Source organism: Callionymus lyra, chromosome 5 (assembly GCF_982586985.1).
Source record: "Callionymus lyra chromosome 5, fCalLyr1.hap1.1, whole genome shotgun sequence".
Taxonomy (NCBI): Eukaryota; Metazoa; Chordata; class Actinopteri; order Syngnathiformes; family Callionymidae; genus Callionymus; species Callionymus lyra.
Genome location: NC_141822.1, coordinates 16,300,992 through 16,318,430, shown reverse-complemented (window position 1 = coordinate 16,318,430; position 17,439 = coordinate 16,300,992). Strand labels below are relative to the sequence as shown.

Below are 17,439 nucleotides of genomic sequence, written 5' to 3'. Positions count from 1 at the left end.
TTCCCTCTGTTGGCATTGAAAGCACTTGTCATGTGTTTTACAATGTTTTTGGTAAAAAATAACAACAACTCTTCCTTTTTATATATGTGGAGTTATCGATTTAAAGAGTCATTTTCTGAGAAAACGACAACCAGAAGAGTTTCACATTTCAAGTTATATTTTCTGTTCCGTTAATGTGATGCAAACAAAGATCATTCGTTGCAATAGATGTTAGCGTCAGCATTAATCAAAGACTGGACGGAAATATATCGTGGTGTAAATGAACATGAAAATCTGGGTGGAAACAAAGGCCATGCATATAAATTAACTCACACTCACACATCAAAAGGGAACACAAGCGTGTAATGATGTTAAAATATGAAATATATTAGATTGATAGTGTTATCAAACAAATTATAGTGTAAATAAAGATTTGATTTACTACTCAAAAATGTGTGCAGAAGTTTTATGTGGGGAAAAAAATGCACCTGACTATATCTATATATCTATATATATATATGTTATATTAATCACTTAATGAGGAGGATGGATACTGTTTTTTTCTTGTATATAGAAAGCCGGTGATGACAACATTTAGTGAATGGCCTCAGGTTACAGTGGAAAAATAACCACAATCATCCCATGTTGAGCCAATCATTGCCATCAGTCGGTGAAGCACTTCAGTCCTCATGTGAGGCGGGGAGCATGGTTTACTTTGTATACATATGGAACACCAACAGTCAAGGTTGAATACATTCATATGAATGAAAATCAATGTTGTAATAAAAACACTGACTTCACAACTCTTTAGCTTCGGTTTAATAAGTCTTTTTAAATTAAATTTGACAATTTATACAACCTTTTGTATCCTCGTTTGTATAATAATCAAATCAATGGTCTTTCAAATGCTGAGATAACATCATTTTTTTTAAATAATACAACATATTCGCTTGAATTAATCAAGGCAATAAAATTGGGTGAAAAATAACTGACTTAATAGGCGACTGGACAGAGGGTGCTTTCCTCTTTAAACATTGGATTGTTATAACAACATGACAGGTTATTGTTCGACTCATAATTTCAAAGAAGAAAACACGCAAAAACAGAAAAACATTCCGCAGTCTCCTTGTGAGCTTCATCGCAAACATGTTGTTGATAAGACGGGTAAAGGAATATAAAGTCCCTCGGTATTGAAAAGAAAATACATCAGCTACGAGGAAGAATGCTACATTTCCCTGGAGAGACCAGATTGAAGGGTGGGAGAGAAAAGTTATTTTATTCAGATGCTGTCTCCAGTTGTATACAGTCTCCGAAGGCCTTCACTTCTTTAAAATATGTTGTTTCAAGTCCACAGTATTTTAACCAGCTGAGGTCATGTGACATCTTGTATGATTGACTGCTGATGCCAGATCATTTATATCCATGGATGTTGTTTCTTTGCGCCTTTTAATTGAAGGTGCGGCAAATATTTACCTTCATTTTACTTTCATTTATTACTTTTATTTTGTTGGTTTAGCCAAGGGTCCCTTCCCAGCTAGCCAGGAGTCATCTCAAGTGGCTTCAATTTTTGACCTCCGACATCGCTCCTCACCCTATTTTAAAGACACAGTCCAGAAACCCTACGGAGAAAACTACTTTTAACCACCTGTATTCACAATCATGTTTTTACTTTTATGGTTTATACTTACATCTGGTGACAGAGATGGCAGTAGAAACTTAGACCATCTGGCCATCTTGATCATAACAGACCACTACAACATTTTTAGACAATACATTATTATTCAAATAATTCAAATATACAGCGTCTCAAGCTCAAATTAATTTTTTATTAAATTGAAAACAAGATCCAAAGATTAATCTCTTTTAGAGAGAAATCTATGTATTGGTTGTACAGCAATCTTCTGTCTGAGAACCATGGTGTCGGATTTTATAAGCGATGATTGTGAGGAGGTGGTGTTATAAGCAACTTTTGTGGGGTAACATCTAATTCAAATAGAGTTTATAATTGCATCATGTTAGATTGAATGAATTTGTTTCTTCTTCCCCCTGGTGTTAAACTCCAGCACTGCTGTCACTTTCTCAATGTTTATTTTTTTGGTTCCCGTTGTATCTTCCTCAAAACTTAAAAAACAAAATTTGCTACGTAATTTCGTTATTATGGAAATGAATGCATCAGCTGCCTCTGACCCAAAAAACAAAGCAGCTTGGTGGTCGAGAGGATACTCACCGACAACGGCTTTTAGAACATGTCTATATAGCAATATATAGTGATATTATTTTCCACGATACTGTATTGATATCTGACACCACTGTATGGATTATGTATTGAGTTACTTAATTATCTTTTATTTTTATTTTTCTCATTTATTTATTTATTTCATTTTTGGCTTTGACAGCATATTTAAGAGTTATCATAGTTTCAAATGTTTATAGTTCAAAAATGCATTTGTAAAATAAAATCATTCTATTTTCTTTTACAATTAACATGCAAATATTCCCAGCGTTTGTTCATTTTTCTGTTGCCTTTATGCTTTAGGTCATTAGATGGCAGCAGTCATTACATCCTCCAGAGCAAAATGGCGATTGAAATCCCGTGAAAACCCACTGATGACCAAGGATGAGAGGATACAGTCCAGGGATGCAGAAAATTAATCTATAATCGATTTATTGTGGATAAGAAATTACTCGAGTAAAATAAATTAGTTGCAATTAATTGAAATTTGAATCTGTAATTCCTGGCGAGTCCACATGAGGGCGCACTTGACACCAGACGCACACAGGAACACAAGCGAAGCAAAGCTTACACAACAACACTGACCAAGGATAAAGAGGGCAAGATGGAGCACAGTTTGGACTCACTTTAAGTCAATAAATGATGACAAAGACGGCAAATGCATGATATTTTGGGTAGCATTTCAAGACTACAACACGATTTTGTTAAACCACCACCTAAATACGAAACATCTAGCTACAAGCAGCGAGTGGTCCTCAGCCTGGTCTGCAGAAGAGCTCTACAAATATAAATTACTTACTTACAATAACTACAGCGCTGGGACGTAGGGTATGTGACTCAGCGAAAGCAGATGTAATGAGGAGCACTATGGATGTTTTTGTTCTACGAACAGGTAGCCTATATTTTAAGTTATTTTAATGTTATTGTGGTATTTTCACACTACAAAGTTTAAGGGGGGTTTCAAATGTTTCTAATAGTTCACATGTGACACCTTATTTGTATTTTATTTTATTATGCTGCTATGAGAGAATTTATATTCAAGTTAAAGTAGCCTACATAATATTGTATTTTTCTGTTTTTATTCTGCTGTGCCGTTATTAATGTTTCTAATTTTGCGGATGAATACATCTTTGATTATGGAATATGATTTGCATTTTTTCTTTATATCATAACTTATAAGATAGCATTTTATGTTACGGATACAGTAGATATTCAGAAGGAAGATCAGCTCCTCAGAAAACTTGCCGCTTATGGATTAATCGATCATCAATCGATAAGATAATGAATTTATCGATCATTTGCATCCCTAATACAGTCGACTCCAGCGGCTTTTAAAGCTGATGTTGGCACATATTTTGGTTTCAAAACAAATAAAAGCAGTTACGACCTTGACAAGAGTTATGTGGTCTGTAAATTATGCAACATACGAGTCAAGTACTCGCACAATACTACAAATTGGTGCCACGTATCGTATCACCAGATTCCTTGCAAGTCAAACCCCGATCACAGACTCAGATAATGTAATAAAAGAACGTAAATGTAATGCTTTAAATAAAATAAAAAAACACCAACAGCGAGTCATCTCAAAAGACTCACTAAAGTTCTAAAACCGTGCAAATATTATGGTAATTTTTGGTAGATTTTAATGTGTGACTGACCTCAAGTTTTAGCTGTAAATACTTAAATGATGACAAAACAAATGACATGTAAAAAACAAATATTTCTGGTAAAAGAAAATGCTCATCTCTGTTTAAAAGAATCTATAGTAGTTAATCTTAATATATTTATATATTCATTCATTCATCATTTAAAGTCAACAGATCCTGCAAAGTACAAGCGGCAAATTAATCCTGCAGGAATCCTGGCTGTTCCGCGTCTAAACAAACAGCATTAATGAACAACGCTTGAGGTGCACTTGCATATGCATGAATGTAAATCGTACACAAGGAAACACAGTTTTGCAAGCTCTGCCGCCTATATTTTCTTTTTTTAGGCGATGCTGAAGGGCGCTCGGGCAAATTCCTCTCATGCCACTTTACAAACGCTACTCACTGGGAGCTATATTTAGATCAAAAGAAATCTCAAAATGCTGGAATTTTTAAAAACGTTAAATAAACTGAACATTTGTGGAATGTCAACGACTCAGGGTTTCTTTAGATGTGCAGAAGTTAGAGTGAAATCTACAATAAACCACCTCTTTAAGTAAATGATTGTTTTATATTTCAAGTTAATTTACAATACAATGTAAAATAATGTTCTCCAAATTAGCCCATCTAGAATGCAAACCAATATTATCATCACAAGGAACAAATTCTAGAAATGTTCTCCTATTGTGTTGAATTAAAATGGTTTTGGAATAAAGATAAAACAACATTATGCTCCATAGTATGACATTAAAGTAAGTGTTCTCTTAATATAAGTGGTATTAAAACTGGCAATGCGTTTGTTGATTTGTTTTCTCTGCAAAAATAAATACTTTCGTAAATACTTTTTTAATTAAGTCTGATCAAAATGTTTTCAAAAACATATTGGTGACTGTTTTCTGCACAAAGATGAAGACCATCATGTAGTTATTATGTTGTACAATTTCTTGGAGAAAAAAAATAAAAAAAGAAGTAAAACTAAACTGTAATAAGATAATTACAAAAAGGGTCAATTTTAAGATAAAGTGTGATAAAAGGACAGATCATCTTGATTCAAATGGTGAAATTATTTAAATGACTGAGTCAAAATTGAATAACTGGAAAGAATAAAATTGAAGTCTTATTGTTGTTCATAATGTTGATCCCTCCACTGTTAAGTATTGATCGAACCAGCGAACCTCTCCTCTCATCTGGTTCTGTGTCTGAATGGATTGGTAAAGAAGAAGAGGTCCAGTGTTTGTGTCCTCAATACTCAACACTTCATTTCACTACTTAAAGCCAAGTGGAAAATGTATTTGTCGTCGCTTTAATATTGTGTTTTATTTCTACTGATTCTCATCCACCTTCCTCATTTAGCATCCCATCTGATAAATCTGCGGTCGGTCATTCTCCGGAGTCAGACCTCATCTCACCCTCCAGCCGGTGATTCCCTTGAGACTTTACGGTGACAGATACATTACCCCCCCCCCACCCTCCCCTCCTCGCCATCCCTTCCCTCGACCCCCACCCACTAACCCACTCCTCGCTCGGCTGCAACTACATCATGTGGAAATCAAATACCTGCTATCTGTGGACCTCTGAGGACCTTCAGGACCGTGTGAGCGGCAACATCATCCAGTATGCACATGATCAATACTGAGTCCCTTTGCACGGGAGCAGAGGAAACCAATGATATCAGATGTGAGGTTTGGAGGTTGTTTCTTCCAACGGTTTCCTTTGAAATTACCATCGTCTAGCGATTTTAAAACAATTTAGGTCCTGCGATGTTCCAGCGGTGATTTTATGGCTTCCATTTTTCAAACGTGAACCGAGATGATTTCGCTGCAAGGCCGACTCTGGCACAATTGCTTGGCCCCGGATAAATCCAACTGTCCGACTAATCATTAGAATAGTCGTTTATCTACCCGGACTAATGCAAATCCACCAGAGGAGTAAGGCTGCAGGATATACCGAAAAATTATTGATATCGCGATATTGGCACGTGGGATATTCATAATCGAAAACATGCAAGATAATTTATAATTTTCTATTGTATAAATCAAGCACTTCTTAAATGCACACTTCAACCAATCAGGTCGACCGTTCTGTAAAGTGGTCAATTTGTACTTCTATGTCTAGTTGTCGTTTACGTCTCGGTCTGTCTGTGAGCTATGCAAGGGTAGGTTGCTATGGCGACGCATCTTGCCGGCAGGCTGACTTAGCGTGGCTCAGTGTATACACGGAAGTAAGACTAACTTATGAGAGCTCCATAAACACAAGTGATCCAGTCAGCAGCCGCTCATCTCTTTCAAACCCCTTTTTCAAAAGCAACATATTGTCAGTACTTTTCATCTCATCTGTTGTTTTTAGGGTTTTTATAAGATCGCGGAACTTACAAACAAGTGTAAACATGTCCGTCTTTGCCGTATGCTAATGAGCTAACTTGTTAGCGTCATGTTATTTATAAACTGTTATGTGTGCGTGTACAAGGAGGTGAGATTTATTATTAATTTAATTAATTTGGTGATTTCGCGACACGCCGGCAGCTCCTTTCTGATGTCACTCAGTTTCGCGGGAAATTTCAATGCAAGTCCCGCAAGACTGAGCGTTATAAGTGATATTTTTCAATTAATAATAATACCAACATCAAATATCGCACTTATTTTTAATCGTGCAGCCCTACAAGGGAGTCATTGGAAAGCCGAAAACTTCGCCAGCATTTTGTAACTCGTGAGAAACTGGTCCAATCAGCTGGACATTCTCAAACTCACAAATCACTTCTGTGACCATGTAGTGTCAATCAAGTTGTAAATGTACTTATATTAACAGAAATAAAAAGCTCAAAATGTTATATTTAAAAGGACTAAGGTGACTGAGTGTTTTGGGCACATCCTCCTCAAACCGTGGAGATGTTTGGCGAGAGTCTGGAGTTAGTTTCCTGTTCCTCCTAAAGTGCCGAACACTACAGCGCTCCCTGCAGAGCCGGCTTCACAGCTTGAGAAGCTACAAACACACCTCAGTGAAAATCTGAGATTTAACAAAGATGTACACTCTGCACGAGTCCCAACTCGTGATTTTTTAAAGATACAAACCATCTCTTGAATGTTTTCTTTAAAAAGCAGGAAGTTCATGATAGAAAGCTACATGTCGGTTAAACGCCACAACAAAACACTTTTCTCAGCACTCCATGTTTGACGCCAAGTGTGTGGCTCCCGGTTGATGCATCAGTATTGTGTTCCGTTTTAATGTTTGCTATTATGATGAAGAATTCTCTGTACCAACATTTTCATTCACACACACACTTACACAAACACAACTATATTGACATACACACTTTAGCAGCACAATATGAAAACGATCCTGGCACCAGTGCTGTTCGTAAATGTCTAAATAAGTAATTCAATTCAATTTTAAAGTGTCTTATCATGACAAAGTTATCTCAAGACACTTTACAGTTAAAGTAAGACTATAGTTGATTAAGGAAAAACAGATCACAGCAATTCATAAGTGTTATTTAGTTTATATAGAAAAATATACTGTTTATAAGTCAATGTTTGGTGTAGAGCATGGCTTTTAAATTCATTTTAATCTACAACATTGATTTGTCACATATGTAATTTGAGGTATTTCATCAGATAACAAATGTACAATAAAACTTTTTACTAGAGATTTAAGATAACAAAAAATAAACAATCACAATGTATATATTATTTTGCTATAGCAGCAGCATAACAGTTGTTTACAGCTAGTAAAACAGTTGTCTACAGGTAAAATAAATCATATGTATTACTCTGTAAATGTACTGGATCCAATTTGTTTATTTACATTTATACATGACTGACGTGACACATTTTTAGAGATTAAGACGTTAAACTCTCATCACCCAGATTGTTTGGAAGCGATAAATTGCGTACAATAAGATTTCATACATTCGATTACATACATTCCTATACCACGACCGGTGGCTCAGCTGCAGGAGTTGAGTTCCCGGCTATAGCATGTGCTACAAGATTTAAATCCAGGGGTCAAAAAGTGAAAACTATGAAACATTTATGTGAAAAAAAAAACTGAACATTTGTGGAATGTCAACGACTGAGGGTTTCTTTAGATGTGGAGAAGTTAGAGTGAAATCTTTGTGGGCAAAGCACCTACAATAAACCACCTCTTTAAGTAAATTATTGTTTTATATTTCAAGTTAATTTACAATACAATGTAAAATAATGTTCTCCAAATCAGCCCATCTAGAATGCAAACCAATATTATCATCACAAGGAACAAATTCTAGAAATGTTCTCCTATTGTGTTGAATTAAAATGGTTTAGGAAAAAAGATAAAACAACATTATGCTAAAGAGACAACGCAGATTCAAACTGCCATCCCATAATACAACAACAAGTCCATACTAAAACAGTGACCACGACAAAAGCTGACTTTATGGTTTGCATCAGTTTGATATGACAGATGTACCATGGTGTCGTGATGCTAGCTTATTTCTGGCAGCACGTCTGCTCTCACACACACACTAAGTGCTCGCCGACACACACTTCTGGTGGGCGTATGTGGGGAACATGTCCAGCCGTCGGACCCTGCTGACAACTGAAGGCTCACCTGATGCCAACACACCTGCCATCTGTCCGCTAAACACAACCCGCTCGCTTCCAACTTAGGTACAACTACAGCTGTCAAAACACTTTTTCTAATGACATGAAGAGATAATTCACCCACAATTTTATTTCATTTTCCACTCGCCCTCATGTCGACTGATAATTGAGGCAGAATTTTTAAAGTAATATGTGTGTTTTTTGGAGTTACAGACAGAAGTTCACATGACGGTAGCAACCAGAGTTTAATTTTCTTCATCCAAAAAACCCATCCAAAGAAAACCATACTGCTCGTCCATCTTGTATTAAAGTCCCAACGTGAGAAATTGAACCTAAAAAAAAAATTGAATAAGCTTTTTTTTTAAGCTTGATTGTAGTTTCAAGTGTCCCAGTTCACAGCTTGTGTCAGTGGACAAGCCCAAGATCTACCCCTTTACACTAGAATATTATGTTAAAAACGAACCTAAATTTCTCCTTTATCTTTTTTATAAAAATAGTTTGAAGTAATTTCTCATGTCTGGGCTTTAATACAATAAAGGGGCAATATAGCCAAGCAGTATGGAGGTATTTTTTGGTGTTTCTTTTTTGGACGTAGATAAGTCTCAACTATCATATGATCATACATTTGTGCCTTTAACTCCAAAAAGACATGGATAACGCTCAAAATTCTTCCAACCATAAGTCAACATGAAGGTTTGTAGAAATGTAAAGTGTTAAAAATCAATATAGAGATGCAATGTCTGGGCTTTAATACAATAAAGGGCATTATAGCCGAGCAGATGTATTTTTTGGTGTTTCTTTTTTGGAATTAGCTAAGTCTCGACTGTAATATGATCATACATTTCTGCCTTTAACTCCAAAAAGACATGGATAACGCTCAAAATTCTTCACACCATAAGTCAACATGAAGGTTTGTAGACATTTAAAGTATTAAAAATGAATATAGAGATGCACCCATGTTTTCAAATAGGTATAGAGTCTACAAAAGTACAATTGTAAATGAAATAACGTTCCGTTTCTAAATCATTTCTAATTCAAGGGCCACAAAAAAGCACCACAGACTGGAGCATCATGGGATGTTTGACGATGGCACAAGCAGTGATATATATAGATATATCTATATCTTTATATATGGATTAAGATGTATTCATGTTGTATTTCCATGTTGCTCTGCTGCTCTCTGGGCTCAGTAAGCAGGGAAGTCTGCCTCGGATTTTTTTTTTTGGGGGGGGGGCGGGGAGATATTGGCCCAAATGTGTATTTCGGGCTGAACTCAAGACAGATTTTCCTTCACATAAAACCTCCCAAAAAAAAAAATCCAATTCCACTACTACTCCCGTGGACGAGCATCGACGCTGGAGTAGAAACGCTTCCAGAACCGGGGCGTCGATGCTCGTGCAGAGAGACAGGTGTCTATCTATCCGGGTCTAACGCTCCTCCATATTCCATCCATTTGACACCAAAAAAAAAAATCCACGCAATTCCACGAGCGAGCCTGAGCGTGGTCCCGCTCCACGAGCACACCTTCCACGCGAACCACGGATTCGTGCTACAGAACCGAGTAGTTTGGTGCCATCGAGCTCCGGAACTTGCCTCAGTGACAGACAATAGCTCCACGATCACTTGTACCCCCCACTCTCACCCACTCTCTCACCCACGGCCACGATCCACTCACCGCGATGGCAGGAGGAGATATTCCGGAGGAAGGTGGGATCCATGGAGAAAGAAAAGCGAGGAGAGACTGGGGGTCTTCCGCGGCGGGTGCAGCTACTCCATGGGCACGGAGAGTGGGGTTTGTGATGGGGATCACGCAGCGTGGACGCGGATGGATGCGGTGTTGTGTTGGGAGGGCGGGGACTAGAACACGCTCTCCAGGAGCGTCTCTACCCCGTGTGTGGACCGTGGGCTCCGCGCGAGTGGGCTGCCCTTCGAGTATGTAGCGTTAAAGCTCCGTGTTGTTAGGTTTCTCTTCCACTCTTTACACCCAATGTGTGTGTGTTTGATAAATAGCATGTTAGCTCGTTAGCTTATTAGCTATAGTTAGCTTAGCATTAACTTATTTTAGCTTAGCATCAACTTCAGTTAGCTTAGCATTAACCTCTTTCAGATTGGCATCAACTATAGTTAGTTTAGCATTAACTTCTTTCATCTTAGCATCAACTGTAGTTAGTTTAGCATTAACTTATTTCAGCCTGGCATCAACTATAGTTAGTTTAGCATTAACTTATTTTATCTTAGCATCAACTATAGTTAGTTTAGCATTAACTTATTTCAGCTTAGCATCAACTATAGTTAGCTTAGCAGTAACTTCTTTTATCTTAGCATCAACTATAGTTAGCTTAGCATTAACTTATTTTAGATTAGCATCAGCTTTAGTTATTTTAGCATTAACTTATTTCAGCTTAGCATCAACTATAGTTAGCTTGGCATTAACTTCTTTCAGCTTAGCATCAACTTAATTTAGCTTGGCATTAACTTCTTTCAGCTTAGCATCAACTATAGTTAGCTTAGCATTAACTTCTTTCAGCTTAGCATCAACTTAATTTAGCTTGGCATTAACTTCTTTCAGCTTAGCATCAACTATAGTTAGTTTAGCATTAACTTCTTTCAGCTTAGCATCAACTTAATTGAGCTTGGCATTAACTTCTTTCAGCTTGGCATCAACTATAGTTAGCTTAGCATTAACTTCTTTCAGCTTAGCATCAACTTAATTTAGCTTGGCATTAACTTCTTTCAGCTTAGCATCAACTATAGTTAGTTTAGCATTAACTTCTTTCAGCTTAGCATCAACTTAATTGAGCTTGGCATTAACTTCTTTCAGCTTGGCATCAACTATAGTTAGCTTAGCATTAACTTCTTTCAGCTTAGCATCAACTTAATTTAGCTTGGCATTAACTTCTTTCAGCTTAGCATCAACTATAGTTATCTTAGCATTAACTTATTTTAGCTTAGCATCAACTTCAGTTAGCTTAGCATTGACTTCTTTTAGCTTAGCATTAACTTCAGCTAACTTAGCTAACTTTAAAATCAGTGTACTTCTAATTATTAGGTCAGTTTATTGAAAATGAATTTAAAAAAATAAGTCCTACAGACGTAAGTGGGATTTTCCACCTTGGTTTGAGTCCAGCTAAAGTAAATATACTCAAAGAAAACTATAAAACGTTTTCGAAAGCCAATTTAATTCTAAAATACCTTGTTAAAAGTCTTTAAGGAATTTCTCTTTTACCTTTTTTTTTTTATTCCTCTTTCTTTTGTGAGTATACATTAACTGAATCAAAATACAGGGGAAAAAAGAAAATGTTTAATTAAATACTATTGCGATACACTAATCTCAGCTCACGATACAATTCATTTCAATATATTCCGCTCATAATACGATTTAATACAATATAATCCACTCTCAGTAGGATTCTGTATGATATATTCAGCTCACAACTATTATTTAATTTTAATATTGCATTACATGTCCCTAGATTGTGGAATTAAATTTGGTGTCATTAATATTTGTGGTTTTCAAAAAGCATTTTCCCAACAATTTAAATTAAAAAAATATATAGTATAATATAGAAGAAGAAACAGGCTGTCAGATATGCACCAAATGGAGAAACATTTGCAAAACTGGTGAGTACTTGTGTCAAAACATAAATGAACTATTTGAGATACTTCTCATTTTTCTTTAAATGTAAATGATCTTTAACACAAACCCTACAATGATTGACTGAGCACTGTGTAAAGAGGAAGGACAGTTTTTTTAAATTGTATTTGACCTCATAATAAATATCAATGGTGACCCTGCAGGTGAACGGAATCAGTTGCTAGTTATGTGTTGAAATGTCTGTCATTGCATCAATAGAGTGTCGTCTTAAAGACACCAGGATACATTCCTGCCACATATTCTGAGCCTGCCCACCCCCCAGATCGAGGATTTATCACCCATTCAGAGTAAAACCAGACAAGCGTCAACACTGTCTCGCCCAGTTCTCTCACTCGCTTGATTTTTCTTCATTTGAAATATTGTTCAAATCCGAAATTTCCACATCCGTGACCCCGGGAAATGTAACGTCGGCCGTGATGGCCGTCGCCGCGTGAACTGGAACATACGCGGCGGAGAGAGACGAGAGCGTCTATCTGTGCTGTGAGGAATTATTGAAGGAACACTCGTGTGTTCAGTGATCTAGATTCTGAGCTCACGCCACATTAAACTCTGCACTTAGGCTCCCCCTCTCCCCCATTCTTCTGCCCAGTTCTGTCACTCCTCCCCTTATCGCTCATCGGCGAACTGTTGTTGCATCAATTAACTTAGCGGGGGGAGAAAATTGTGTTAAAGTGACGACAAAAAAAAATAAATCCGCACTGTTTAAACTTAGGCTGTGACTGGAGATCAAACTGGAAGACACGGCCGTGACAAGTAAAAAAAAAAAACGCATGGACTTGTCACTTGTGTCATTCAAGCATCCCATAATGTGATGACAAAAAAAAGCCATGTAGTCGTGACTTTCTCATGAAATGAAAGTCAATGTTGCCTGTTTCACCATCAATGTTTAACTATATGGCTTTTCCTTGAATTTCTCGAACTCCTGTGTTGTTCTCAGTATTATCTTGATCTTTAAAGTATGTACTTTTTTGAGTATTGTTTTGATTGTTTAAGCGCTTTGTGACCCTGGTCTCGAAAAGCGCTATATAAATAAATATTACTTGTATGTCACCATTACAAAGGTCAGGATGACGTCTGAACCCGGAAGTACATAAAAAACGAATGCTATCCGTCGATAATGAACAATAGTGAACGAAGATGGAACCACAGAAAGAAAGCAAAGTAAGAAGTATGTAAGAAATTAAGCTCTCAATAAAAACAGAATGTTTATGTTTATAATTGTTTTCTCTCCTGTTCCACAAACATTCTTTTAGATTCTCAGATTCCCACATTTTTTTTCTCACCCCTGCCAAGGAGGTTTATGTTTTTTTTTGTGTGTTTATCTGTTTGTTAATTGACTTGAAAAAAAACAAGAGGGTATTTCAGGAAATGTTAGGACAAGGAAGTTATTACTAAGATCTTGGTGGTACTTACGTTTTATGTTTATTAAAGCATGTATTAAAATATTGCTTATTCACTAGTATGGCTTCTAACTACTACTTCATTTAGAGGTAACAAAGAAGTACAGATGTACAAAAATGTTGACTTTATCAATTTCAGAACAAATTGATTCACTAGAATAAATACATTTTAACCCCCCAAACATTTTGAATAATGGAAGTTAATTTATTCATTTGTTGTTCTGTTATAAAATGTAAAAAGAGACCCTTGGCAGTGGTGTGCACGTTTATAGTTCGTAGATGATTTACAATAGATCTCCATATATAAAGTACACAAATTCCCTCGACACATCCCAGAAATCAAAGTTTTATCGAGTCTATCAAGCAATATATTACCCCTCATTGTGTTGAGATTTGTGTCATGTTGAGCTGAAATGGTCATTATCGTGATAATCTTGTCGTCGCACATTTTCTCAACAAATTATTTTCAACATTGGTTGACGAGTAAAAAAAAAGTCTGTTTTTCAGGTTACATGGAAGTGATTCAGACTCTCCTCTTGCAACATCAACATTAATGCAATTACCTCTTCGCTTTGATTTTAACAGCCGCGGACATCTTTCCGGACTAATCTCTCATCATGTCTGCACGGGGAAAAAGAAAAAAAAAAGATGCTCCAAGAGAAAACATCTGCCCCGCAAGAAGCCAAACTCTCACTATTAATATCCACCTTGTCAGGGAGGACGAAACAGGGTCAACCCTTGAAGCTATCTCAGGGAGTTTGGCAGAGATTCTCACGATGAAAAAAATCAACCTCACGCTTGTTATTGTTGTCGGCTCTTCCTTTAACCGCGAGCTATTTGTGACGGAGCAGAGAGTGATCGGATCACCAGCCGAGGTGAGCGACGCGTCTCTTGACATGAAAATGACTTGTTGACGTGTCGGAGAGACGGCTGCGTCTCCGAGCACTTTTCTGATTCCTCCCTCCATGTTGTTGTTGGCAGAAACTTGGCTTGTTTGCTGCAGCCTCGTGGGATTTTCAGGGGGGGAAAAAAAAAAGAAGAAAAAAAGGTCAGACTGAAGTCGGCTCCAAAAACATCGCTGTCACAGTACGACTCCCTCAATTCTCATATGAACATATTGACTTTTTCGAGAGGTTGTTTTTCTCATGTGCTTTTCCACCATCTTTATCGTTGCCTGTAGGATGAATTCATGTTCCATTCATTTATTTCCTTCCACTTACGCCAAGACGTCACTCTCCACGTTGACCTCCTCCAGCTCTTCTGGGGGAGCGCTGAGGTTAAACTGGTTGATCTGGAGGAGCAGATGTTCCTCTCTGAGCATCTGCCAGAGCTTCTCACTCTGTCACCGAGTGTGTTAACACTCACAGAGTTGTAGAACTAAAGCGATAACTTGATCGAGCTCCAGGGTTCCTGCCTCTCTCCAAGAACACGAGACTGGAGCCAGTGCTGGGAAAGTTCAGTTCACCAATTAAAAATGAACAACTAGTTCAATTCATAGGTCATGATTCAAATTGTACAAAAGTTCACTGATCCAAGAATGAACTAGTTCATGGTTTTTCAATATTTTGTTTCGAGCGCTTTTTCAAAATTGTTGCCGAAGTCCATATATAACCAAAGCCAGTTATATCTGTTTCAACGTTACATTAAGACCAGTTTAAAGTCGTTTAAAGTCTGTGGAAATCTGGAAACATAATGGACGAAGATGAGCGAGGAGAGACTGTGACGTTCACTGACACCAGAATGAACACGTTCACAGAAGGATTCTGTTCATGTTCTGTTCATGTTCATCCAAAATATGAACGAGTTCATGAACTTTTGTTCAATTAACTCATTCAGGCACAAAACTGACTGAAGCAATCTGTCAGTAAAATGTTCCCCAATCGATTGAATTAAATGTATCAACTGATTTAGATGAGTCGTTCGTTTAAGATTCTTCGTTAAAATAGTTGTTTCATTATAAAAATAAAGAATTCACGAAGAAGATTCTGTTGATAATATATAATGTGTGTAGCATTTGTTATTGAACCACAGTTTTGAAGCCAGTCAGCGGTCGCAGACATCTTGGAAATGCAGACTTCCATTTAGTAACACCGAGGCTGTGTCCCAAATCGCGAGTTATAGTACACTTTAAGGCTTGGCCAGTGCACAACTTTTCGACTTTTCGAAATTACTTGACAGCTTCTTCTTCTACTACTTTTTAAAGCTGAGAAGAAATTGGAACACTCTCACCGACACCTGACAGCACTTTTCACCAATTGAAACAAGTTATTAAGTTGTGTTTCATTGTGTTATTATTGTTGTTGTGTTGGTTTGCGGTATGATAACTGCTCCGAAGACGTGTCGTCAGTGACGTAGCTTCTGTTTAGCGTGATCTTAGTCACTAAGATGGCGGTCGTTGAGGGTGGAAAGTGTCCATCGATAAACACTTAATTTTCTGGTCATTTGAGTGCGCCAATTTAGTTCTCATTGCGCACTACATTTTTTTTGCACACTGCTAATTGGGACACACTTGTGTACTCAAAATATAAAGTGCAGAAGTGGGCGATGTGGGACACAGCCCCAGATTCAGCTCGGAGGGATGAATTACAATTGGACGAAGAAACTGCGCCCGTTTGGTTGAAGCTAAGTGGGGCTAATATGTGTAGCTTCAAGTCAAGCTAACCACGCCCCTTATTATGCTTATTCCGGGAAACATAAAAACCTGGAATAAAATCAAAAGTAAACATTTTAACAAGCCTGTAAAAGTGTTTTATAGCACCGTTAAAGTCTGTTATTAATTTGAAGCCTAAAGTGTACACTGGCTCCGTTTTATATAGCAACAAAGCTAACAGTAGCTCTTCTTTCACGACGAGGCATTCACACTTGTGTTTACTTCCCCTGGCATCTGAAATGCAAACATCAGTTTTAACAGCTACATTTAAGTTTAATGAAGCTTGATTTTCTAGGTCAAGTGTGTCAAACTCATAGCCCGGGGGGGGGGGGCAAATCCTGTCCACAGAGTCATTTTATGTGGCCCACCGGTGGGTTTGCTTCAAATCAAACTAGTTTAATTTTGATACAGTGACCTATAAAGATGCCAGTGTTTAAGATAAGATAAGGGACCGAGATTACAGATGTCAACAAGTGTACAGAGAGCATAAGTAGAACATATAACTGAGGTTAAATGAAATTCCTTTGATGGAAATTTGATACACCACTTTGGAAAGAGGGCTAAAAGATGTTGGCACCTTATCTAACGGTAGTTAATGTCGAGTAAATTTAGTGAGTCTTATAAAAGTTTTTTCATATATTTTAAGAGTCCTTTCATTGCCTGGCTCAGAATAAAACGTTGATTTTTTTTTTTGGGCTGTTATGCAACAGAACTCGGTCATGGAGGGTCCAGAGACCCTGTGGAGGAAAAAGTCATTACATACCTGCTCAAAGCTCATGGTAGGAAAATACATCACCTCACAACTTTGCCTCTTAGCTCAGCTCTTTCTTCAACGATCCTCAAAGATCAAACCCACAACATATAAAACCCTCCACTCCAACCTGAACTGGGAGTTTTCGTGGAAATTCGTCAGTCTTTTGACTTTTTAAAAGGAGACACCGTTAATCCTGGCATTTTAGCAGAGGATCTGACTCATCATTTTTCTGCAGTCGTTTTAAATCAGACCTTGATTTTGTTGGATCTATTCCCTCAACGCCTCTCCGCTCCTCTACACACACACGCACACACACACACTCACACACACACACACACACACGCTCACACACACACACACACACACACACACACACTGGTGGAGAGAACTCTTACACGACATCAGAGCAACTGATTCTCTCACATTCACTGCCAGACATTATTCCTCTCCATCTGGTGAGGCGGCCACAGACCCACAATAGACTTCCATGAATATGATGATGTGCGTAACGAAGCCTTGGAAGACGACGAGTGAAAGAGACGCTT

At 37.5% G+C, this 17,439-nt stretch overlaps 1 protein-coding gene across 1 annotated transcript in view; it reads right to left on the bottom strand.

Annotated features, from left to right (window-relative positions):
• Window positions 1-10,268, bottom strand: part of plppr1 (phospholipid phosphatase related 1) — a 45,436-nt gene extending 35,168 nt beyond the window's left edge. Inside the window, exon 1 of the mRNA XM_087791131.1 lies at window positions 10,111-10,268. The gene's annotated coding sequence lies outside the window, so the exon portion shown is untranslated. The remainder of the gene's footprint in view (window positions 1-10,110) is intronic.
• Between the last annotated feature and the right edge of the window lie 7,171 nt (window positions 10,269-17,439).